Source organism: Vicugna pacos, chromosome 1 (genome assembly GCF_048564905.1).
Source record: "Vicugna pacos chromosome 1, VicPac4, whole genome shotgun sequence".
NCBI classification, from domain to species: Eukaryota; Metazoa; Chordata; class Mammalia; order Artiodactyla; family Camelidae; genus Vicugna; species Vicugna pacos.
Genome location: NC_132987.1, coordinates 11,451,772 through 11,478,610, shown reverse-complemented (window position 1 = coordinate 11,478,610; position 26,839 = coordinate 11,451,772). Strand labels below are relative to the sequence as shown.

The following is a 26,839-nucleotide window of genomic DNA, read 5'->3' as shown; positions in this document are numbered from 1 at the left end:
ACAAAGTGGGTAAAAAGGGAACTTACTGCAACATGACAAAAGCCATAATGAGAATTCCACAGTGAACATCATACTCAACGGTGAAAAACTGACAGCTTCTCTTCTAAAATTAGGAACAAGATAAGGATGCTCATTCTTGCTACTTTTATTCAACATAATACTGGAAGTCTTAGCCAGAGTAATTAGGTTAGAAATGAAATAAAAACCATCTAAATTGGAAAGGAAGAAGTAAAACTGTCTCTATTCACTGACAACATGATATTATATATAGAAAACTCTAAAGACTCCACCAAAAAACTATAAGAACTAATAAACAAGTTCAATAAACTGGCAGGACACAAGATCAAAATACAAAAATCAGCTACATTTCTAGACACTAATAATGAACTATCAGAAAAAGAAATTAAGAAAAGAATTCCATTTACTATTGTTATCAAAAAGAGTAAAACACCTAGGAATAAATTTAACAAAGGAGTTGAAAGACTTGTAAGTGAAAACCATTATGCACTGATGAAATAAATTGAAGAAGACACAAATAAACGAAAAGATATCCCATGCCCATAGAATTAATAGTTAAAATGTCCATATTACCCTAAGCAATATACAAATTCAGTGCAATCCCTATCAAAATTCCATTGGCAGTTTTCATAGAAATAGAACAAATAATCCTCCTTAAAATTTATATGGAACCACAAAGACCCTGTATAGCCAAAGCAATCTTGACAAAGAACAAAACTGGAGACATCACATGTCCAGATTTCAAACATATTATAAGGCTATTGTATGGTAACAGTATGGAAACAGTATGGTATTGGAATAAAAACAGATATAAAGATAAATGGAACAGAATCAAGTGCCCATGGACATATGTTCAAACTGAGGGATAGTCATAATGTGGAATACTCCTCAGCAGTAAAATGGAACAAATCACTGGAATACACAGTGACACGGAGAAGTCTAAGAACATTACACTAAGGTAGATATCATTATACAAAACGGTAGATCCATTTATATAAAGTCTTAGGACAGATGAAATTAACCTACTACAGTAAAACCTAGGACACAGATTAACATGGACTGCTGAGAAGGGGAAGAGAGTGATCAAATTGAGAGAACTTTCTGGAGGACTGGAAATGTACCTTGATAGGGATGTTGCATGCATACATGCATGCATGTGCCAAAACTCACTGACTTCTATATGTAAGATCTGTGAATTTTACTGTGTGCATGTTATACCTTGATTAATAGAAGTATAAGAAATGTTGCTCCAAAGCATTTGATTTAAGAGGAACAGTTTAAGAAAAATAAAAAAAATTCTATTTGAGGAGCATATTGAGTTTGAACATATGAGGAGGACCAACTTAGTTTTTCTTGGGCCTAAGGCAGAGATGGCTCACCGTAGATGACATACAGCAAATGACTGACATTAATTGCTCTTTTTCCACACAAAGATCTAAAAGACTGGGAAAAGCAAAGAAGAAATCTGATACCCTTGGTTACTAGGAGCCCACTTTTAGCTCGCATCACACTGGACCAGATTTTTCTTGGAAATTCCACCCTCCAGATCTCTGTCTCATGGGAAGCACTGTGGTTTGTAAGGTAACTCTATGTTTGTTAAAATAAATTAAGGATCTCTTGTTCTTCGACATGTCACTGATTTGGATAAAGACTTCAGTGGCTAAGTAGGTTTTGGGAACACTGATTTATTAGAAAACACCCTAAAAGTTTTAACTTATTGCAAGACCTCCTCGAGATCTTTAACATACAAATGTTCAAGGTGACTCTTCATAATGGGGATACATTGAGAAAATGTATAGGTTAATTTTGTCTGTTCTCAGACTTTATATATGAATAAACTTTTTAAACCTACTTGAGCATGGATTCATTTATTCACTAAAAATCTCTGCCATGAGGAGTTCCATGGAACACATTTGGAGCATTTGGGGACAGAGTAAAGTCTGGTGTCCACCTGAGCAGCCAAGGGAAGAAAACTGCATGTGGGCAAGTTCATGTCTAATATAGTCACAGAACTCAAGTAATCGCCATTATATACATACATACATACATACATACATACATATATGTATAAGGCATGTATAATGTATAGATAATAAATACCATGTATAATGTATATAATGTATAAAGTGTATATAATGCTCCCAAATTTAAAAATATTAACTGCTTTGGAAGATAATACTGAGTGTTCAATTTATAAGCCTGCTAATTTAACTGAGGACTTAAATCCTTGAATAGACTGCTTCATCCTAATAAAGTTTATTCAGAATACAAAGCAATAAACTATATCTGAAGTACTTTTTAAAACTGAGTTTGAGGGCCAGATGCTGACTGTGTGAATTTCCCACCACCTTCTCTGGACATCTAAAGGCACAATCAAATAAACAACTTGTTGGTCTACAAACCAAAGTGCCAAGAGAGGTAATTTATCAATTTGTTGAGTGGTCAGGGCTATCTGTCAGCAGATGGACCTGAAATGATTATTATTTTGCATACTAGCTCTCCAATAGGACGCTCCCACATTCATGCTTTCCCTTGCCAAATCATTCCAAAATGGTGTGTTGATATAATACCATATCAAGGGACCTGCACCAAATGTCATCATCATTTGTTTTTTCAATTCTCTCACTAAATGATCTTCACCCTCTATCTCTATTCTTTACATGGATAATACAACGGTTCTTAGCAATTTGCAGGGTTCCAGTAAAAATATTTTCTCTAGCTATAATGCAGTCATGGCCAAGAGAAATCAGGGCAAACACTTTTCTGCCTCCTTTAGTAAGTACACATCCAAGCAGGAGCACGCAGGACACCTGCTCAGGCAAGCCCCGGGCTCAGCATCCATCTTCCTGCTGCTTTACCGCTTCCAGAGTGACAGCTAAATTACTGCACAGGAAAGGTTTCTGTGGGCTGTAACCATAATACTGCCACTGAAACTAGTTTTCTGGCTAAAGGATAAACAGAGATTGAAGGACAATTTTCATTAACAGAGAAAGATGGGGTATAGGACAGGAGAGCTGGGTGTGCAAGGGAGAGCAAGCCTCGCGACTCGAGGATAAAACATGAGGAGACACACTCTAATTGAGCAGTAATTTTCTTGTCAAGTGGCCGGCACATACTGAATCCTTGGAAGAACCCCACATCTGCAGCTTAGACTGTGTTACATGCTTTCTGTGCCCAATGGTTAAGAACGAAGGAAATTTTTACTTGTAAGTAGAAACGAAATTACAGCAATGAAGAGAGAAAGTCAACAGTGTTTCCAAATGGAATGGACATATTATTTTCAGGGAAATGAACCTTCTTTGCTGAAGCATCATTAAATGGTAGGATTGAAAACTAAGATTGAGAAATACGGGGGAAATCAACCCATGTTCAGCGAACTATCTGGCAAATATGTACAAACTACTGCACTCCATATATGTAAGATGTGATCCTGGACTCAATGATCCTATAGCGTAAATGAAGCAGAGGGAAGACATTCCAATATATACTAGGTTACAAGTGTCTACTTCATCTCCAGTTGTCAGTAGTACAGTACACATAACAGGTCCTTCATATATATTTACTAAATAAATTACTGAACTAACATTTCTTATTTAAAGGAGAAGTGGTCACAACCATACAAAAGTTACAGATGTGGGTAGTGGGCTTCAAAGAGTAAAGTTGACCCCTAGTTGGAAGGATCAAAGACCACTTTATAGTGACGTGGCATGCCATTTGGGCATCAATATTTTTACACATTAGGAGGGTGAGAATAATATTGAGGAAGAACAAAGAACAGCATGAAGAGACAAGTGGAGAACTCCCAGGGATGAACAGGAAATAGCAGTGGTATTCCTCCTTGTCAGCAGCCAATGTCCAGGCTGTAATGAACACATTCCTGCCATTCTGATTTTCAGTATCTGATGAAGAAACCAATGCTGTGTGTAGCAGCTACCTCTGTAACTACAAACCAAGTCACGTCATATCATGAGTAGGCAAATGGTTGTGGACAAGCTATTCCTTTGCAAAATGTCAGGAAAACCCTTGGAGAGGGTTGTGTTAGCAATCTTCCATTATGACAAATCATGAATTGAAAATTTACATTTTTATTTGACCCCCAGGTTTAGGTTAGAACTGGCATTAGCTGGACTGGTAATTTAATCCAGACTCAGTGCCTGGCACGTTGCCTGGCACACAGTACATATGTGAGAAATATATGCCGAATGGATGAATATCAAAAGTCAAGATTTTTGTCGTGTACCAAGGAATAGATTATTTTATGGAGTAGACTTCTTTTATCATCTCTAGTTTAACTCTCAACTTAAAACTTGAAGATCCAAACACTCCCATGAATGGTAAGAACATCTAATTCACAATGTAGTTGAAAAAAAAAGAAGTCACAGTTGCTTCCCACTTCTCCTCCATACATTGAAATCATGGTTTCTAACCTGCCAAGGTCACTTACAGGCAGCCTTGTTTTAACCCGGCTATTTGTTTGTTTTCCACACTTACTGTTCCCCTTGGATATTCACTTACAGGAATTTCACTCACATTATTTACTGCGGAGTAAATTGCTGCACGGTTTCCAAAGGACTTTGACGAAGCATCCACAGAAAGCGGGTCCAAGGGTCAGATGAGTCTGGGAAATGCTTCCCACCCCAAGCCTACTCTTGGAGGTTCACTGTGTAAGTCACACACTTAAGTTTCTGAGAAGCCCTATAGTAAAAGAAGCCCAGTTAACTGTGTTTAACCCAGCGTTTCTCAAACTGTTATGACCATGGAACCCCTTCAGATTGGCTTTCACTCTCTTTCAGAACGAACAAAGTGTTCTGAGGTGCAAACTTGGGACAGATCCTAAGGCAGCGATTGCAAGCTGCTGGCCTGTATGGTATCTTACACGTGCGTGATCACATACATTGAGAGAGGGGGAGAGATGTTAGCACGTCTGGCAACACTGGCCCACATTCTCACCTGGCATCAGTCCCGCTACCCCTTTTTCAGGGGGCACTGCTCCTCTGATTCATTATGACTCTGGCAGTCCCTTCTTGTTACTCCCAGACCATTTCATGCGTGTCCATCACTTGCTTGGTTCCTGTAGATATTTGACCTTGGAATTCTTGTCCTGGAGTATCTTAACCATTTAGGTGTCCCTACCACCCTTTACCCTTTTAGGTAAAGGAATGTCAGTGTTCAAATGCCCCCCCCCAAAAAAAAAGAGGGAGACATCAGTGTAAGATGAAGCCCCCTTTAAGCTATCAGAAGTAATTTCTATGTCTGCTGAACTTCGAGGAAACAATGAGAAGACACCTATATCAGCATATTGGCCTCCAAATGGTATTTGACCCATTCTTTGTGTCTGCAAATCTGTAATTCTCTTGAAGAAATATGGGAATCTTGGGATGTTACAAAATGTCACCATGAAGTGTTTCACTCATGTTCCCCAGAGATGGATCGTTACTTTTGAATGGGATCATTCCTCATTTCATTTCACATCTTTTTAGGCTCTTGCTCCAACGACTGGCTGTCCTGGTGGTCCATGGACTGAACTCTCCCATTTACCAAGAAATAGCACTGGGTCTACACAGCAAACATATTGCCTTCAAAAGGAAGCTCTTGGGTTTCCAGAATGGGTCCTTATTTCCCCTTTTCACGAACATCGTGCTTATTCTTTTGTGGTAATATGCTGAACTGCCCAGTGTGTGATTAGAAACATCTTGGTTACCGAAAGTAACCCACTTTTCTAAATTTTAAAAGTAAACATACATTTTAGTTTTTGTTTTGCTGGTGCTGTTTTTGGTGGGGAGTAGTGATGAGGTTTATTTACTAATTTTGTTAATGGAGGTACTGGGGATTAAACCCAGGACCTCGTGCATGCTGAGCATGCACTCTACCACTGGGCTATACCCTCCCCCTCCAAAGTAAAGATATTTTAGGGCAATGGGGAGGCACTGGGAAAGATCAGAAAACCACAAGGGACATTTGGCACATAACCATTACACAGCCTTCTGGCAGGGGAGGCTAACACTGAAACAAGACATTTTCAAGAGGAGAGCCTCTACAGAGCAAAAGTAAGAGACAACATGTTCTGTCTCTGCTCCACTTGTGTTCTCCAAGTAGTGTATGCCACTCACGGCAGGATCTGCCTTAAAAATAGTTGATACTGAAAGCATTTGAAATATCAAGCACCTCTAGGAAGGTTTTTTTTTTGGTTTGGTGGTGGTATTTTTTTTTTAAACCAAAATGTCCCAAATATTTTATTTTTCATCACCTTAGGCTAAAAAGTATATTTCAGCAATGCCTCTCCTTATACTGTAAGATCAGGGTATATTCTCTAAGAATTTTCCAGTTTGCAACTTTTAAATCATGTCAGAGGTCAGCATCTCATAAGTCATTGTCACTATGCCTCTAAGCAAACTGATTGTATTGTCACCAAAAAGAATGTAGCCTGAGGGGCTGCACGGGAAGTAAAAGAATCAAAGTTGCAAAAAAGGAGCTTCCTGTTTATATTTTCCTCTTTTGGCATGAAGGGGTTGGAAGCAGAAATGCCACACACACAAAGCAGCCACTCAGCGCAGAAAAGCGTTCAGCTTAGTAAGTGCTGGTTTGGGTCTGGAGGAAAAGACATGTTGCTGGAGTTCCCAGTGTGGTTTTCTTTCAGCAAAATCTCAGATCAGTGTATCCAAAGTAGCATTTTATATATCTATGTATCTATATGTACACATACTTCAATTAAAATATATAAATTATATACATATAAAGTAGCACTGTATAAATATATATATTTATACTTTAAATATATATAATTATTTAATATATTAAATATAATAATGTTATATTAATAATAGTATTAATACATATTTTAATTGGAAGTATAAGTGATTTACAATGTGCTGATTTCTGCTGTACAGCACAGTGATTCAGTTATACATATATATCAATATATAGAAATATATTATACATATATAATATACATATTATACATATATTTCTCTCTATATATATATTCCTTTTTATATTCTTTTTCTTATAGGCCATTACAAGGTGTTAACTATGGTTCCCTATGCTATACAGTAGGACTTTGTTGTTTATCTATTTTATATATATATATATATATATATATATATACTTTTTAATTTTATAGCTAAACATGTTGTCTAACTAGCAAAAGCCAGTAACACCCTGTCTCCCTTGACTTGATTCAAGCTTTAGGTTTGAACTGCCTGCTGACTACTGTCATCCATTCAGTCTACAAATATTTACTGAGCACCCCTAATGGGCTGGGTACTCTTTTGGGTACTACAGAAATAGCAGTGAGCAGCTGACAATTCTAGCTTGCATGGATGGAGCTTACTTTCCAATGGTCATAATTCCCCCATGTTTTAGTGACTCCAGTTTGTGTTTGTTTCTGTCAGCGACACTGAAAACACGGTGGACTCAGTCCAGTAAATGTCAAGTCAGCAGCCCACGGCAAGGGAAGCTCTTAAGAGAAATTCATTCTACCTATGTTTTGACTGCCAACATCCCCTGGTGCCTGTATCTTCCCTAAACTACAGCAACAAGGCAACAGAGACAAGAGGACTAGTGCCCTGGACATGATAAAGTACGAAATGATCGTGATGTTCCTTGAAGAAAAAAGTCAGCCACACAAGGTTTAAAAAACACACCTTTCCTTCCAAGATCTGTGTCTTGTACTAACCACACAGGACTGCTGTGAGGGTTAAATGAATATACAGCACTTAGAATTGTGCCTGGCAAATATTTTTGTGCTACTATTATTATTAATCATTACTGTATCTTCTTGTCCTGTATAAGTCTTAAAAGTTTTATATAATTATATCTCTATCTAAATGGGATACTGTCATATTCAGGTGCCTGGAGGCACCTGGAGGTTGGTGGGGGAAGGTCTTATTCTGATAATCTCATGTAACTCAAACAGTACCTGCACTTTTGATACCAATGATTTCTAGTTAAGTGTGTATTCAATTGAACTAGAAATGTGTCTTTAAGTCTATCCAATTAAGACTTCAAATAAACATTTCTTGTAGTTACTATTAGGGGTTAAATTGTGTCCCCACCCCTCAAAAAAAAAAAAGGATATGTTGAAATCAATTCCTTAATGTGACCTTATTTGGAAATATGGTTGCTGCAGATGTAATTAGTTAAGATCAGAGTGGAATAGGGTGGGTCCCTAATCCAATGTGACTGGTGTCTTAGAAGAAGAGGACCATGTGAAGACAGAGAGATTGCATGAGATGGTCAAGGCAGAAACTGGAGTTAGGTAGCTGTGAGCCCAGGAATGCCAAAAATTGGTAGCAAGCAAAGGAAAGCTAGGAAGAGGCACAGAGGGATTCCCCGCTGCAGGTTTCAGCATGGCCCTGCTGACACCGTGATTTCAGATGTCTAGCCTTCAGAACTGTGAGATGATAAATTTCCATTGTTTTAAGCCACTCAGTTTGTGAAACCTTGTTACAAGAAGTCCTAGGAAACTAGTGTCACAGCTCTGCCGCCCTGAATCATTCACATCAGTAGTTGGGTGGCATGGGCTTCTGAAATGTCACACACACAATGTCCCGCTCATTTTGTGGCTCAACATTTATATATGAAATATTTGCCACCGACGGGTCAAATTACTCTCAGTTGTCCTAACAAAATGATGCCTATTCATCTAACTTTCCCTCCTTACACCTTTTCCCCATTATTTCAGATGTTCTTGAAATCTGCCAGATAAAACATCCTGACAGTATCCACATAGGGCCCTCAGGGGACAGATCCAGGGCATCACAGAGTAATCCCACTGAGATTTAGAATGCCCTCACCATTTATATCCAGGGAGACAGGTGATGAGACCTGGGGAGATTTTCGAGGCTGACTTTAGAAACAAGATTACCCTAAGAAGTTTCCAGGGTTCTCTTGGTGCCCTAAGAATTCTGTTCAATAGAAAATCATTCCTTGCTTGGGTGGAAAGATGCAGCATATAAATCTGGTACAACATATACCCGTTAATTCAACAAAATGTCAAACTGCCTGAGAAAGCCCTTAGAAAAGGTTTACTTTTTGTGTCACGAGGGAACTGAGTGATAGGAAGGGAAGCTCATGAAAATGAGATTTTCTCAAACTTCTGCCGACAGTGAATAAATCAATGGTGTTTTCAAGGCCCTTCAATATCAATGAGTTTATCTCATAAGCAGGCAAGTATTTACAGACTCTAAAAAAAAAAACTCTCTCCAGTTTTTCTTTTTTCCTCATCTCCCCATTCCAGCCTAAATTCTTGTTTCCTTTCTCTTTCTGCCATTTCTTTCCTTATTATTTACCCCTTTTCTCCCTTTTCTTTGCATAGCTCGAGGAGGAAAAATTTCTCTGACAACTGCTATCTCTGAGTCTTTCCTCTAAAAGCTATGAGGGGGAGGGTATAGCTTAGTGGTAGAGCATGTGCTTAGAATGAATGAGGTCCTGGGTTCAATACCCAGTACCTCCATTTAAAATAAATAAGTAAGTAAGTAAGTAAGTAAATAAATAAATAAATAAATAAATAAATCCTTCCATACATATATACATAAAACCTAAATAAATAAATAAAAACCTAATTACCTCCCCCATCAAAAAAAAAAATTAACTGTAATGGGTCCTATCTGACTGGGCTGTGGATTGAGCAAGGAAAGCAAAGAAGATTCTTCTAAAAGGTGCACTGCACTCCACCCGCATAATTTGAAATTATTTTTTTAATCAAAATTAAAAAAAATAATAAAAGCTACGTATGATAAGTATGGAGGGGAGGTCTTCGCTTGGTGTATTTTTCTTTTTTAAGATTTAGTTTCCCCGCCCTGAACTGGGTTTAGGGTAATTGTGTATCTGCTTGAGGGCTGAATGCAATCTCTAACCTTTTTCATAAAGTTTATGGCCCTGGTGCCCCTTTAAAAGTCTCCTGTTTCTGATTGATAGGCTCATTTCTGATACTAACTGTAAAGAATTGGCCATCCCGAAGACAAGCTGCTCCTCCCTCGAGCATCTTGGAAGAGACGGGGAGGGAAGGGCGGCCGCCTCGTGGACGAGGCCTCCATTATGGATGGTGCTTCCTGCCTCAGTCAGGTTCATCCTTCAGTGGCCCAGGCAGGGCCCCGCACCGAGGGACTGCGCAGCAGGACGTGGATGCTCAGCCAAGTCCTTTAGTTAATGGGCGTGGGAGATGAAAGCCTTATCGCGGGGGCAGGGTGAGGCAGCAATGCCAGGACCTCTTCCTACCTGGTGTCACTTTCTCTGGCATCATCAGCCGAAAGACAGCAGTCGGCCGACTCACAGTCTTCATCATTCAGTCATTTCAGGCTTTTGATTTAATCAAAAATTTCCGCAGATTTTACCCCTTTAATATTTCTTCTTAGTTTTCATGTCAATATGTTTTCTTTCTTCCTTTCTTTCTTCCCCTCCTTAAGCTGTCTTTCAAATATCTCTTCATGGGACAAGTGTGGTGATTAGTGATTCTTCCCTTTTTCTACAACTTGTATGTTCTGGGTCAAAATGACACTTGAATTCTCAGTAAAAGGAGGCAAAGATGGGAGAGAGGGTGGAGAGAGAGGAAGAGGAGTTGAAAGGGAGAGACAGAGGGAGGGAGGGAGGTGGGTGAGGAGATACACTCACATGGGATGGGGGTGAAGACACTGACCGAGGGGAAGAGGGAGGAGGGAAGGGAGGAGAGAGGGGGAGGAGTAGATACACTCACACAGAGGGGGAGGGAGGGGGAGGGAGGCAGGGAGGAAGACTGAGCAGAGGGGAGGGATTTTAGGAATGTTAAAATGTAATTCTTAACTGAAGAGTTAATTTCCTGGAGGAAGGGGAATTAATTTGTCACTAGCTAAAAGCCCAGCCAGGAGAGGTGCTGTAGAAGAGGGGTCTCACCTGGCAGCCTCTCAGGTGTAAGCGAGGAGAAGGGAGGAATCAAAGACCAATGACAGCCCAGGAGGAGAAGCAGGCTTTCGAAGAAAGGTTTACCCGTCAATCAAATACGTACTGACACTCCGTATGGTAGGTAGGGTTGTCAGAGCTAAGACAGTCAATGCTTATAAGGAACCCCCACGTTAGGTGATCAAAACATCAGAACTAAAACCAAATAATCACACCAAGATGTTGTAATGTGATAAAAGGCATTTAGAGATGTGGCCAGCACCTCTGTACTCACTCCTGTCTTGATTTCTTTCTTGTATCACATCAGAAAAACCAGCAAAAACAACAGCAACAAAAACAGAAAAGTCAGTGTCACTGATAACATTTACATTTCTAAACTCAGTAAGAGTATCTTTCAGACCTTACTATTAACAAATAGTATTTGACTCAATGGACCACTTCCTCCACCTTGAAACATTCTGTGCTTGGGCCTATGGTATGGCATACCACAGTCTTTGGGTTTCCAACTAATTCTGTTTCTTTTATTATTATTATTATTATTATTTTTTATTTTGGGGGGCAGGGTTAATTAAGGGATTGAACCCAGGACGTTGTGCATGCTAAACATGTGCTCAACCACTTGAGTTCTACCCTCCCTCCCCACTTTGTTTCTTTTCAATCTCTTTTGGAAGATCATCTCCTCTTGCCGACCATAAAGTGTTGCAATTTCTCCAGGGTTCCGTCCTGTGCTTACTTCTCTTCTTTGTGCTCTCTTAGGTGGTATCATTCAAACTCTGCCTTCAGTTACCTGTAGCATAACCAGGAACACTCAGATGACCTCTCCAGGCAGACCTCTCCCTCTACAACCCGTGTGGGACGCGTGCCTCTCCCCGGTGCCCAGGTAGGGTTAGCCACACCTTTGCTGGGCACTTCCTCGGTAAGTTTGTCTGTTTATAACTGCCAGTTAGGACCTGTGTGCTATTCAGCTGTGTGTCTTTACTGTTTGATGTGGCATCTGGCATGTGGTCGGGGTTCACTATTTGTTCAGCTATTAACTGGAATTGGGGTGGGGCCTGGGGGAAAATGCAAGGGGCCATTCTATATACTGGGGTGCTGCCTCACTTTGCCTTTGTATGAGGTAAGACAGTTGATTGAAACAACTTTTCAGAGGATAAACTCTTAATTATAGTCTCTTAACTAAGAAAACGACAAAGGGTAGACATGGGATTTAAAATAGATGATTTGTGAGTTGTTTTTTTTTAATTATCAGAGCTTTCTACAATGTATACATACTACTTTTATAATTGGAGATTTTTTAAAATTAAATTTCTTTTGAGGTCTGCTTTATGTATTGATAGGGCAAAAGAGAAAGGTATGTGTGTGTCAGACACACACTGAGTCAGGACAGTGAAATGAAAAAGAAGAATGTGAATTACTTGCAGAAATTCTAAGAGTTGGAATCCCTGGAGTCAGAACACATTTTTCTTCAAATAAAAGTACTGCCCAAATTCTTCAATAAGCAGTTACCCAACTCGCCTTTGTTTTCAAGTGACTTTTAGGGATAAACAGGGCAAAGAGAAAGTATTTACTCAAATGGCTTGTCACTCCTGATTTTCAAGAATTAAACACAGAAAAGTATTTGTAGATAATAAATTTGACAGTAACATATGCTTTCCTGAATTATAACTCAGACTACAATCTTTACTGATGAGATCTAGGCACAGACATCCAGTCAACCAATTCAAGCCATCAAAATAAGCAACCCTTTATGAAAATGAAAATTGAATATTACATTGGAGAAACTGAAAGCATGTTTTATCAAAGGCAATTTGTCTGTTATCTGACAGCCTTGGAAAACAAGAGGAAAATCATGTCTCTCACATTAAAATGAAAAGACAGCAGCTTCTTTAGACATTACAGTAATAAAAGAACCTTGGGTCATTCAGAAAAAAAAAAAAACTCTTTATTCTCTATGCTGGCACTGTCTGAATTCCTCTCTCTGCATTCTGCTTGGATGGGTAGGGGCTGAGCAAGCACTGGGCAGCGCACATTTCTGCACTAGTTAAGGGATCGTAGAAGAAAGGAGTGTCAGCTTCTTCCTTTAAAAAAATTCTTCCTTTATCAGAAAAAAAGAATGGTTCTACAAAGCAATCTCAAGGGCTGTCAAAGTGTTAAAACCATGAGGTGTGCCAGGCAACAGAAGGCTTCCTCCTCCTGCAGGGCAGAGCCAATGGTCACCAATGCCTTCCATCCCTGAGTCAGGCCTCTGACATTATTCATCACGTGTTTGGCCTGTGTGAGCTGCATTAGTGTAGGGAATTCACATCCTAGATTCTCAGATATGGTACCAAGTATTACCTAGCTACACATTTAATGGAGGAACTTTTAGACTCTGCCCACTGTGATGAGGAAAGCACCCATGAATTCTGGTCGCGCTTTGAGTGGAACAGTTATATTCATGTCTATATCTTGGTTATGTTTGTAACAATCATGAGCATAATGGAAAACTTTAGTCCCATATGTGGCACATCTAGTGAAAGTACTTCTATAATGCTCAACAGTATCACTGCTATTTATAGTCAGTGCTGCTTGTGTACTGCTAGGATTTGCTTATTTTATTGCAGCAATTTAACATCATTCTCTGCATATTAAAATGTATTCAGTTTTCTTTTTAAATGGACCATCTAGAGGAAAAGCATAGTTATTAACCCAATAACTAGTTCTTTAATGCCAATATTTCAGAAAACTCACATTTCACTAAAGCACTATTTGATGTAGAAATGAATTTCATGCAAAGTGGGTGAATCTCTGATTCATCACAAGGGTTTTAATAACTAAAATAATAATAAAGACTTCACAATAATGTAGGAGTGACTCCAGAAACTGAAAAAAGTGCTCTAGACTGATGCCTAAAATCAAGTATACTTAACCAATTTATACTTTCTTTCCTAAGTTCTTCAGCTAAATGAACCTCCTTGATTATGACATTTGATCACTACCTTTGTAACTCAGGGCCTCCGTGGGTGAAACAGGTCATTTCTGAGGGCTGGAAAGGTTGACCCACATGTTCAGTTTGTGGACCTGTGAGTATAGTTGGGTAGACAGAGTTCTGACACTTTCTAGCTCTGTGGTCTCAGAACCTCACGTTCCTAAAATGTAATTTGGGAAAACAACACTTTCTACTAGTACAAGAAATACTAATGTGCAGAGATGTTAGTCCCCTTCCTGTGTGCTTTACGTACATTTTGGATTCGCACTGGCTAAAGTTATCTCCTTTCCTAGATGCTGTATTTTTCCCCTCTCGGAACAATTAGCTGAGTGAGTCATAAACATCCCTTAATAATATGACAAGGACACTTCAGTGAGCACTAAAAGCAGGACCCTTTTTTGGACAGCCTACAACTGTATGTGAAAAAAACTAAAAATAACGCCATTTCTGATTGCTGATGTCACAGACATTGGCAAGAATATTGAAGCTGTACATCAAAATGATATTTTGGGGATAAGTCAGCATAAGAATAAAATACAGCTCCAGAGCTCTCATGAAATTGAGAGATCTCTTTTGTATCAAAGTATATTTATGAGATAATATTTCAACAGAAATGGAGAAAAAATGGAAATCCATTGCCATTATATTACTATTGTGTTGAAATGGCAATCTTATAATGAAATCTAAAATTCCAGCTCTCATATCCTAAAGTGGATGCCTGCTTGCTTTAATCTTGGTTATCGTTATATTGCTAAAGCAATCATTGAAATTAGCTTTGGCATTTACAAAAAGGCAAGATAGGTCGGCCTTTCCCTCCTGCCTCTTCATAATCCACTCTCTAGCTCTGTGGTGTCCTTGACAACAAAGTTCAAGAACACCCTACTGCAACCAGAAATTTGGTAATGACAGTATTTGCTGAGTCTTACTAAGTCACAGAGGAGTTGTTTATTCTGGTTCAGCTCACCCATACCACACTCTCTGAGATCTCTCAGTGACGTGGTGGAGAAAGATTTACTGATGTTTCTCTTATCGAGAAGCCGAGCCCGAGTGTGACCCTATGTGAAGCCCCAACTTCTCAGCGTCTGTGCTTCTTCATCTATAGAACAAGGATCTTTAACTCCATGGTCTACAGATCCCTTTGAGCTCCAGTATTTTACGATTGCTATAGTCTTCAAGATGTTTCTTAAACTTTGGTTTTTCAGGGTCCACTGGCATGAATTTTGCCTTGTTGGCAAGCAACTTTCATTCTTTATGTATTATTTTTATTTAGGTCAGCACACTTCTCGTTTGTTTTCTACCCGAATATCTATGTGTTTAAGATAGACAGGTTGTACCACTCCTCTAAGTGATAAACCAGCTTCACTTACCTCAAATAGAAGATAAACTGTAAAAATAAGAAGGATGGAAAAAAACACCCAGTGTAACTGAGTCCTGCTTAGATGCTGTGGCCTAAGGATAGCTCTGAGTCTCAGGACTGATCCCTTGGTAAAAAAGAGCTACAGAAGGATGGAATGCCATCACATTCCGTTCTTACTAAGAGAATCAGAAGTTTTGGAGGAGAAGTGAAAGGGGAATAAAATAATTTCCTCACTATAGGACTTAATATGACTTAAATCATTGCTGGTACCACCACTGATGTAGATCCCATTGCTGGGAAAAGTCCTGAGCATTTCAGACTCAACAGCCATATCAGGCTGGACAAATTCTTCAATTTTAAAAAATGTCTCAACTGTATTCACATATTTATTCTCACAAATGAACATTATATCAGCTTGAATCACTTAACTATTTTTTCCCTGCATCCTATGCCATAGTCATTATCAGTAACATTTAATTAGCATAAAATGCTTTGCTCTCCAGAATATAAACCCAGCAATAAATTAACAGAATTATTCCAGTTTACATTTAAATTTGGACAGAAGAAGCTAGTTCTGAATTAAGAAAAAGCTACAATAACAACACCACAAAACAAAACAGAGGAAAGTTGTATTCAGTCTTAAAAGCATTCAACTGGATGAGACTACACCAAGCAGAGAAAAAAAACAATTCATCATGTCATAAAAAATACATTAAATTTCAAGTGAATTAGAAAAAGCAATAAAGTTCTTTGGAACTGCTATAGGAATTCGGTTTGAAAATAACCAATTGAACTTACCCAATAGGTTCACTTGAAGATGAATTAAAATATGATTATAACATGAGAAATTTATAGTTAAGTAGCATTACATTAATTCCTTATTTTTTCCTAGTACACTTTAATGTGTTTTTCTTTCCTATTCCTTGTACCTGCTTATCTTCCCAATAAAAAATAATGAATAATGAAGGAAATAATGGGTAAATGAAATTTTATTTTCACTATAATTAGATTTCCCCTCTCAAAAATCTTCCATCTTCTTAAATCACTATGAATTAAGCTATAATGTTTCCTTTATTGCAAAATTCCATGCAAAGCATGTTAATCTTTTCTCAGGAAATCTAGGATCATTCTGGTATAGTCACGTTTACCCAAACTTGGCCAACAGTTTGCAAACATGACTTTTAAGGGGATCTACATGATCTAAGTCTGGGTCTTGTTGAGATACCAGTAATTTTGGCCAGTTCTTCCTTGCCCAAGTGCTTTACCTATGTGAGTACCGAAATTCTGCATTAATCCCCATCCCAGGAGGGTTGGGGGAGGGAAGAATCTTCTCATGTACTAACAGATGAATTACATAAATGATTTCATCTAGTTTTCAAAATAACCCCGCAATCTGGGTATGAGTACCCACGATTTACTCATGAGGCCAGTGAGCCTACCTGCCTCACCCAAGGTCATGTCTGATGATGGAAACTCAGCTTTCTTTCTCTACATCCAGGACGTTCATCACGCTTCCTCCTCAAACACAGTTTTCCGAAACAATCTTTTTCATTTCTCTATTTCAGGAATTAGAAAACTATAACCTGTAGCACAAATGTTTCCTGTTGCTCATCTTTATAAATAAAGTTTTGTTAGAACAGAGGCATACCCACTCGTTTACACATCGGCTGCTTTTTTCACCAGAACAGCAAAGCTGAGTAGTTGTGACAAAGACTGTGGGTCGACAAAGCCCAGAATACTTAGTATCTGGCCTCGCCCAGAATACTTAGTATCTGGCCTCTTCCAGAAAAAGTTTGCCAGCCTGTGTTCTAGTCCATCTATGTTAGCTGAGAGAAAAGAAGACCATCTATACGAGATGTATGTCAAAGAATGGTGGGCAGAATAATTTATGCATATAATATGATTCCACTTTTGGAAAAAAATGTTAACATTTGCTTCTATGTATATATACACAAATACTTTCAAAGTTCATATGTCAAACTTGTTATATCTGAGGCATCAGATTATATAAGGAAACTTTCATGACATTTTAAATATTTAAATTACTTCAATGTTTAATAATTTAATATTTGCTTATTGTTGGAATTTCTTTCTTTCCTCTTTCTTTACTCACCGATTATGGGTCCTCAGGCAAGTTCCTTCATCTCTGCAGCGCTCTATTTTATCTGGAAAATGAGAAGCTGGGTTAGACAATCTTTCAGATTCTTTTTTTTTTTTACTTTATAGATACATTTTTATTGAAGTATAGTCAGTTTACAACATTGTATCAGTTCCTGGTGTACAGCATATTATGCTTCAGTCATACACGACTCCTTTTAACTCTAATACCTGCCACTATATTTAACACAGCCACTTAATTTCTTAGTATCATTTAATTTTGATAACTACCAATCATAGGGGGAAGGAAGTTTGCAGGGGAGCCTACAATTTAAAATTTTCTATTTTCCATTTTTATTAGAATGTAATCTTCCCAGAAAACTCACTCTTCTCAGGCTGTTTTGCTAGAATCTCTTTCACAAGAATAGTCCCAGGAATTCTAAGGTCCCACCATATTTCTGTACACTCAGTCTAAAATCAATTTCTCATCAGAAATTACAGCCAACTGTGATTCTCTACCTTGATTTCAAGTTTGTTTTCTCTGAACATGTTTTTTTGTTGCTGTTCCCATTCTATGACTTACGTTTGCATCTGTAATTTGTTGACTTGCCTTTGTAAAAAGCATCACGCCGAACTTTGTCTTCAGAATGCTCATATCCTAGAAGTTCCCATTTCCTCTAAATTTGATTTTGTTCTTAAGTTTTATTTTAAAAGCAACATTACAAATCTCAAAATATCATTCAATTTATATGCCAATTCCACATCAAATATAGAGCAGAGAACACATTTTTGTAGTCATTTTGTGACTGCTGAAATGACAAAAGTTAAAAATCAAAGCAAATACCAGTAAAGCTGACCTGCGCAGACAGTGGACATGGTCCTGGCTAGTGGACGGACGTACAAGTATGGTTTTTTGGGGGGATATTTTCAGTCATATATCTAGAGCCTCAAGAGTTTAACAAAGAAGTTTCACTTTCAGGCGTGTGCCCTAAGCAAACAATTAAAAATAAGAAAAAGATAGGCATTCCACTATAAATAAAGTGAAAAACTAGAAAACAACTTAAATGAACATAAATAGTGACTCGCTTAAGGCAACTGAGATGCACCAATGTAATTAAGTACTACGCAGCCATTAAAATTATAATGCAAAAATAATGTAAAAGATCATGGGGAAATGTTCATTCCAAAAAGTAGAAACTTTCTATAAAATATGGCATATAATAGGAGTCTATGACTGATAAAAATGCATATGTGTAAAGAGTTGTATGTATGTCAGAAAGGAACTGGGAGAATTCTTGCTAAAATGTCAACGCTGGCTACCACTTGGTGAAAGGATTATATTAAACTTTTGCATCTTTTGTAAATTTGCGACTTTTCTGCATTAAGTACGTATTACATTATCATAAGAATTATTTAGGAGCAGCAAATTATACTTATAAAAATAACTTTAAAGTCTCTAGATTATGCCTACCATATGATCAGACCTTTATGGAATCAATCATTTCCATGATTCAGGAAGCATATCATTTTAACTAAGTCTAAGTAGATCATTTTGATTGAATGCACAACCAGTTGCTGTTTTTTTTTTAATTTGTATTGAGGAAAACTAAAATTAGCAATAAAGAGCAATTAAAGAGGAGACTAAGACCATCAGATCATCTACCCCCTCATACCCGCTTCATTCTCTTTCTTAGGACAGTAGGTCTTTAATTTCCAAGCTTTTTTTTTTTTTAACAAGTTGTAATAACTGTACTGATTTGCTCTTTCCTTGGTTTTGATGCACCTACTAATTCAATTACAAGCTCCCCGAGGGCAGGAGTCATATCTTTTGGCATCATTTAGCACAGATCTCATGACACAGCTCAATGAGATCAGGTAAAAGAACAAAACTACTTAAGCTTAAAATCAAAAGTCATTAGATTGGTTGGTTGGTTCCTGTCATCAATAATGACCCAAGGTTTGCAAAGTGTTCCCTGAATTTCACCTCTTGTAACTTACAGAACCCAACCACATGAAAGCAGAGTGTACTATGTCAACTTCCAGTACATTTATGGAAACCAGGACCATCAATCTTGATGGTCTAGGGAAAGTTAATCTTCTTTACCTGCACTGCCCATTATTTAATTTTATGCCTTTAAAAGATTACATCTGATAAATCAGCCATAATCAAAACTTTGAGCTCCACATACAATTAACCAGATGGCATCCCAGTGCCATTTAAGTGAAAGTCAATGGGCAGGAAGCTCATGCTGTAGAGACAACTGTTCTAACCTGAGCAGAATAAAAGTGCATGAGGAGACACTGGCCAGCCGTGTCCAGAGAGGAGAGTCTAATTCAGGAAACACACACACAATGCTGATTGTGCAGAAATGTGTCTTTACATCATCTATAAAGACAGGCTTCCAAAGCAAATTAATAGTGTAAGCAACACGTTTTTCAAACAACTCTATATAAATCATTCTTATCTAAGCAATAATTCAATTTCACTGAGAGCTTTTCTAAAGGACTTTATTCATCAAACTCTGAATACATGGTCTTTACTGAAAATACTCTATTTCTTTTGAAATAATTGATAGTTGAGGTTTCTCCACTGCTTGGACTAGTTTTCCTCCAGTAAGTCTGAATGAACAAAAGTTCATCATCTCCTTAAATTATAAGAGCAAGCACAAGTATAATTCAAGGCCAAGGAACCGAAACAGAAGTTCTTCTCATTTTTCCTTTGAAGTTGCTCTCATCCCCTAGGATCCACAGAGGAGTAAGCCTTTCCTATGCCAAGTCTTCAAAGCAAAAAATGAAGTGGAAAGTTACTCGATTATTTGGCAAATTCAGTCAGTGAGGCAAGCCAACCTAGATTAACTGAGGCTTTATTTTAGTACTGATTTTTGCTTATGATTTTTCTAAGAGATTAGGGGTTTCAAATTCAGTGTCTAGAGTAGCATTTTTGTTTTAAATTTTAAATGGGGAAACAAGAAACTAGGATATCCCAACCCAACTCCCATTCTCAAATGTAACTGGAAAATTTAGGGAGATAACCACAAGTCACTTAATAATGGAACATCTTACTTAAAGTCATAATCGGTACACAAGATTCCTAAAATGTCTATTCCTTACTGGTTTCTAACCGCCAATGGGACGCGCTTTGCACACTGAATGCAACAAGTATGGATGTTTCCAGCAGAAAGTCTTAGAAAGGTTAAATGTAGCAGTGGGACCCATCAGACTCAGCCCATAAGCTTCAAGGTTAGAAGCTAACATTTCAGTGATCTGCCTGATCATTGGTGGTGCGTCACTGTGGAAACTGCAAAGATGTCCTGGTATTTGGGCTAAATGCTGGGGAGTACTACTGTGAAACACAGCTTCACGAAGACCTAACAATGAAGGCTCGTGTACTAACGATATGGCTACTTCAAGTCTTAGTAATTTGTTCTACATCCAATCAACTTACATAGACATAGACATTAGCAGGTTATTAAGGAGATTTTTCCCAAAGGATTCTGAGGAGGAGCAGAGGAAGAATTGCACTGAGGCAGTATTTTATTTTGCATTTAAAGACAAATAACATTATATTTTGTTGAATAATTAAAAGAATTCTATTCTTCAAAAATGCCACCAGCAAAACCCTCAGCCAAAATAAGGGTTTAATTTATCTTCCCTGAGATGTACACAAATATTAAACAAATCAACAGGCGTTAGACATATCTTTAAAATTTCATTACACTCTAACCTGCTACGAAGAGCATTTACTGCTGTGAGGCAGAGTCCCAACTTTTTAAACGGGTGGCAAGAATCTACTGGGCTCAACATGTTTCTCCCTTTATACCTGCTCTCTCTATTCTGGAAAGTTTTCTGTCAGTGTCCAAACCACAGTTTTAGTATATATTAAGGTCATTTATTTTAGACATGCAGTGTTGCATACCGCTGAACCACAGGCCAAACTGTGCACACAAATATATTTTTCAGCCAATACTCTTTAAGATGGAATTTGAGGGCTTTTAGATGGGTCCAACTCTGGCTCTTTAGAGGCTCCCTCTTCCCTGCTGCCTTCCACCAGCTATTGGGAAGCTTTCTCACACTGACATTATCTTCCTTGTCTCTTGTGCTTTGTTTTCCTAACTTAGAAGAGTGCCTAGCATGTGTCAGTCCTTTGCCACCAGCCTGCTGCCAGTAGGAAATTAATCTCTTGGCCCCTTTGAAACCTCTCCCTGCACACTGGGCTCTGAATCAAGAAGACGGCCAAGCGTTGGGCATGTTTCCCACGATCCTGATAGTGAGTTATTTACTGTCAACCACAGACTGGTAAGATTAAATTTCTTCCCACAGCATTTAATGATAATCACAGAATATCTGATGTATCACCACCCACATTCTCCCAGATCCCTCCCCTATATTTGCACACACCGGCTCCCCATGTGTTCACTCTCAACAGCCAGCACCTGTGACTCTTTGTGGGCTGATCATCAGATACAAGAGGAATAAATATGGTAGCTCGTTGTCCCTGGTTGTGATGATTCTAGGGTAGGACTGAGCAGAACTCCCCAGCAGGACAGGACCTAAATGACTCTCCAATGCACTTTTCTTGATACAACCTCTTTATTAGCTTCCTTCTCCTGCCAGTCCCAACCCTCCCCAACTCTTCCTCTTACTTTCCCCCAATCGTCATCATAAGCTCTGCTTCTGGGAAATCTACTTAAGATGGTTCATTTCCCAAATGGGAAATGACTCTTCTAGAGACCCTGTAGTGTTACCATCAAACAAAGAGACTCAAGTTGGAACTTACATGAGTTACAATATATGCACTAACTCTGTGCATACAATGCACTTTCAATTCTCAAGGGCCCTCAGTACATAAATCAGTTACCACAAGGATGCTTGCAGCTGACAGCAGAATCATTCATCAAGTGCATGCCCGGTACTTGGCAGCAGGTACTCCACGGTAATGCCAAATTTGCAATAATATGCAAAAATTTCTCTTGCTGTCAAGGGACTATGGGACACCTTACCAGTTTTTTCAGATTTACCATATGACAGGATTAATTTACCAACTGAAATCTCAAACCTTGATATGGTTGTAAATTTTAAATTTGGACTCCTTTTTCTGGAACTTTGATTTTTAATTTGTTACTCTTCAGAATTGTTTTTTGGCAAAAGCAGAATGAGTAAGTGCTAATGATATAGAGGATCCGGGTTCAGAGGCTGGTGTTACAATTTTTTAATACAAGAAGTATTTAAAGACATGAGACAGTACATTATATCTGCATGGTAATTTAGTTCAGAAGTTCACAATTATTTTATTTTCAATATTAATTGCTTTTGTCTCTCAATAAATGACTCTGTAGGAAGTGGAATTCAATTTCATTCATTTTCAATAATCGAGATTGCTTTGAACCAGCTCAATAACTCTCACTCCTCCTGGCCTCCGATGTATTGCTGGAGGTAGCACATAAATAATCCCAGTTTTCTTTTTAGATTCCCAAGCCAAGCTGGCTTTTGGCAAAAGAGCTAAGGAGACACAGTTTGCTCTCCATGCTCCAGTCCTTTGCTTTATGGCCTCTTCAGCATCCACAGTCCCCTGCTTATCAGTTTCTCATACCGTTGTCACCCCTGCCCCCTCTATCCTGCCAAGGGCAAGTGTAGGAGAAAGTAATCTACATACTTGGGATCTCCCGATCCTTGCCTGTCTCATCCTGTGCCTCTGCCTACATATTCAAATACACCAAGAAATGAGCCGTGGGGTCAAGTCAAAGACTGCCATCTCCATAGAGCCTTGCAGATATGCCCGGGGAGAAGGGAGCATGTGGCTCCACCTCTCCCATCCTCCTTCACCTCCTCACGTGGCTTAGAGGTTTTCACACACCTCTCTACTAGATAACCGGCTTCTCAAGGTTGCAAAGCACAAGCCATTCCTCTGCAAATTTCATGTAATGCTTAGCTATATTGCTTGTCCAAAAAGTCTGAATGATGGGAGCAAACTAAATGTCCATCAACAGATGAATGAATGAAGAAGATGTGGTGTACGTATATTTGTATATATACATGTACACAAAATGGGATACTACTCAGCCATGAAAAAGAATGAAATAATGCCACTTGCAGCCACGTTGATGGACCTAGAGATTATTATACTAAATGAAGTAAATCAGACAGAGAAAGACAAATATCATATATCACTTACATGTGGAATCTAAAAAATGACAAAAATGAACTTATTTATGAAACAGAAACAGACTCATAGACATAGAAAACAAACTTATGGTTACCAAAGGGGAAAGGAGGGGAGGGATAAATTAGGTGTTTGGGATTTGCAGATACAAAGTACTACATATAAAATAGATGAACAACAAAGTCCTACTGTATAGTACAGGGAACTATATTCAATAGCTTGTAATAACCTATAATGAAAAAGAACATGAAAAATTATATATGTATGTATAACTAAATCACTAAGCTGTACATCAGAAATTAACACACTGTAAATCAACTATACTTCAATTTTAAAAAGTCTGAAGGAATAAATAAACCAATGGATGAATGAATTAATGAGCAGTGGGTTAAGAGAGGCTTGTCTGTATTTTAGCCATATGAAACTACTTCAGTTTCTCCACCACAAGTATTAACTCACCTCAGAGCCTTTGTTATCCATAGATCCTAACCCTGATTAGGTTGTACTGGTTCTGTCTCTGTGGACCCCCATCCAGCCCCCACTTGGCTGAGAACCCCTCAAGGTGAGGGACCATGGTGTCCAGGTCCAGAGTAGGAGTTCAACCATTTCTGTGGAATGAACAGGATCTTGATGCTCTGTGGTTTCATCAACTTTCCTGTCCAAAGTTTACATTTCAAAAGATTACTCCAGGATACAAACTTGTGGTTGCCAAGGGGGCGGGGGGTGGGAAGGGACAGACTGGGATTTCAAAATGTAGACTAGATAAACAAGATTGCACTGTGTAGCACAGGGAAATATATACAGGATCTTGTGGTGGCTCACAGCAAAAGAGAATGTGACAATGAATGTATGTATGTTCATGTATAACTGAAAAATTGTGCTCTACACTGGAATTTGACACAACATTGTTAAATGACTATAACTCAATTAAAAAAAAAGTTTAAAAAAAAAAAAGATGACTCCAGGCAGGATGCCTCATGACAATGGTGTTAAGAGGTCATACTTTAAGGTAAGTGCGGGAGAGAGACGGTAGACTTACCCACAGACCCTGCCTTTGTCCCAGTGCACTTTTTGATTTAGGTAACTCTACAGGAGTTTTGTTTGTTTGTTTGTTTTTTTATGTTTTGTTTTTTTTAATTGAAGTACAGTCAACTACAATGTGTCAATTTCTGGTGTACAACACAATGTCCCAGTCATGCATATACATACATATAGTCATTTTCATATTCATTTTCATTAAAGGTTATTACAAGATATTGAATATAGTTCCCTGTGCTATACAGAAGAAATTTTTAAAAATCTATTTTTATATATAGTGGCTAACATTTGTAAATCTCAGACTCTCCCTTTCCCTGGTAACCATAAGATTGTTTACTATGTCTGCAAGTCTGTTTTTGTTTTGTAGATGAGTTCATAGTGTCCTTTCTTTTTCTTTTTTTTTTTTGATTCCACATATAAGTGACATCATATAGCATTTTTCTTTCCCTTGCTGGCTTACTTCACTTAGAATAATGGTCTCTAAGTCCATCCATGTTGCTGCAAATGGCATTATTTTATTTTATTTTTTTTTTATGGCTGAGAAGTATTACATTGTATAAGTATACCACAACTTCTTTATCCTGTCAATGGACATTTAGGTTGCTTCCATATCTTGGCTATTGTATACAGTGCTATAAACATTAGGGTGCATGTATCTTTCCAAATTAGAGTTCCCTCCAGATTTATACCCAGAAGTGGGATTGCTGGATCATATGGTAAGTCTATTTTTATTTTTTAAGGATTCTCCACACTGTTTTCCATAATGGCTGCACCAAACTACATTCCCACCAGCAGTGTAGGAGGGTTCCCTTTTCTCCACACCCTCTTCAACATTTATTATTTGTAGGCTTTTGGATGATGGCTATTCTGACCGGTGTGAGGTGATACCATTGTAGTTTTCATTTGCATTACATAATTACTCTGGTAATTAGTGATACTGAGCATTTTTTATGTGCCTATTGGTCATTTGTATGTCTTCATTGAAGAATTGCTTGTTTAGGCCTTCTGCCCACTTTTGGACTGGGTTTTTTATTTTTTTCTTATTAAGTTGTATGAGCTGCTTATATATTCTGGAAATGAAGCTTTGTCAGTTGCATCACTTGCAAATATTTTCTCCCATTCTCTACTGGAATTTTAAATACTCTTACCTAAAATCCAAAGCAGGGGGCCTTCCAAATCCATTCACCTACTAGTATTTCATCAACATTTATGGAGCACGTGGGCTATGTTTATTGGCACAGGATTTCTTTTCATCTGTTTGCAGTCATTTTCAAGACTGTTGTAATTGTTTCCCTCTAGAGATCACAGGTTCCTAGAGGAAAGGACATCTGACTTCTCTTCCCTGGGCTCCCAAGTGGAATGTTGGCACCACACTCCGAGTCTGGGTAGTAGGGACGGCTGCCAAGGATTCAATTCAGTTCACTTTGGACAGCATTTGTGCGAACCCACTAAGCAAAGGAAGCTGTGTTTGTTTTGTTTGGATTAAGGAAGAGCTAAATATAAATAAAGTCCCATCTTTACCCCCCAGAAATCTTACAGTTTTGTGAAGGAGGAAGCCAGGTAAGGAACAATGTTTGTAACAAGGCCAAGGGGGAGAGTGTAGCAGGTTTTCTTAAGATGCTCTCCCGGATACTGTGAAGGGGTTGAGTTTAATTTCATAAATTATTATGCAATTAAAGGACTAGAAAGAGTTTGATAGGTGTCTGGTGTCTTCCCTATAACCAATGGAATGCCCAGGAACCAGGCTCTAAAGTGTGTTATGTGACCTTGTCCTTAAGTTCTTAATTGTGTGTAGGGGGATGGAGTGGGGGGGTTCTCATAATATTTACCCAATGGGTTTATCGCCATCAGACGCTGTCATAAACCCAGGGGTGCTGCTCTTCACTAGGTTACAAATGCCTTCATTTGCTTAAAAACGAGTATCTCCCCTGAGCTGACTCCCATTCTTTTTGCCTTTCCTAATTAAGGATACTTCCCGATAGTAATTATTTTGCTGTTCTGCTCTGAACTCACAGCCCAGTTAAGTAGGAATGCCCCAAACTGTAGACAATAAGCAAGCTAATAAAAGTTGGGTTCAGGCTGTGGGAACTTGAGGAGTTAATATTTGTAAAGTGCTTAGAACAGTGTCTGGCATGTGGTGAGTCCAATGAAAGTGTTACAGCTCTTATTGTGTTTCTGTTTTGCTCTTGTCACCGATGAGGTGATGTTATCGTACTGATTTGGAGGAACTCAATAGGCAGGATTCGTAGGCTAACCTAGCTTTTGCAAAAAAAAAAGGGGGGGCATTGAATTTGAAATCACAAGACTTACACTTAAATCTTAATAA

The 26,839-nt window shown here is 38.4% G+C and overlaps 1 protein-coding gene across 5 annotated transcripts in view; it reads right to left on the bottom strand.

Annotated features, from left to right (window-relative positions):
• Positions 1 to 26,839, bottom strand: part of RARB (retinoic acid receptor beta) — a 699,713-nt gene that overhangs the window by 472,132 nt on the left and 200,742 nt on the right. For all 5 annotated transcript variants that reach the window (XM_072950739.1, XM_072950689.1, XM_072950646.1 and 2 more), the window contains exon 2: positions 17,332 to 17,383. The gene's annotated coding sequence lies outside the window, so the exon portion shown is untranslated. The remainder of the gene's footprint in view (positions 1 to 17,331; positions 17,384 to 26,839) is intronic.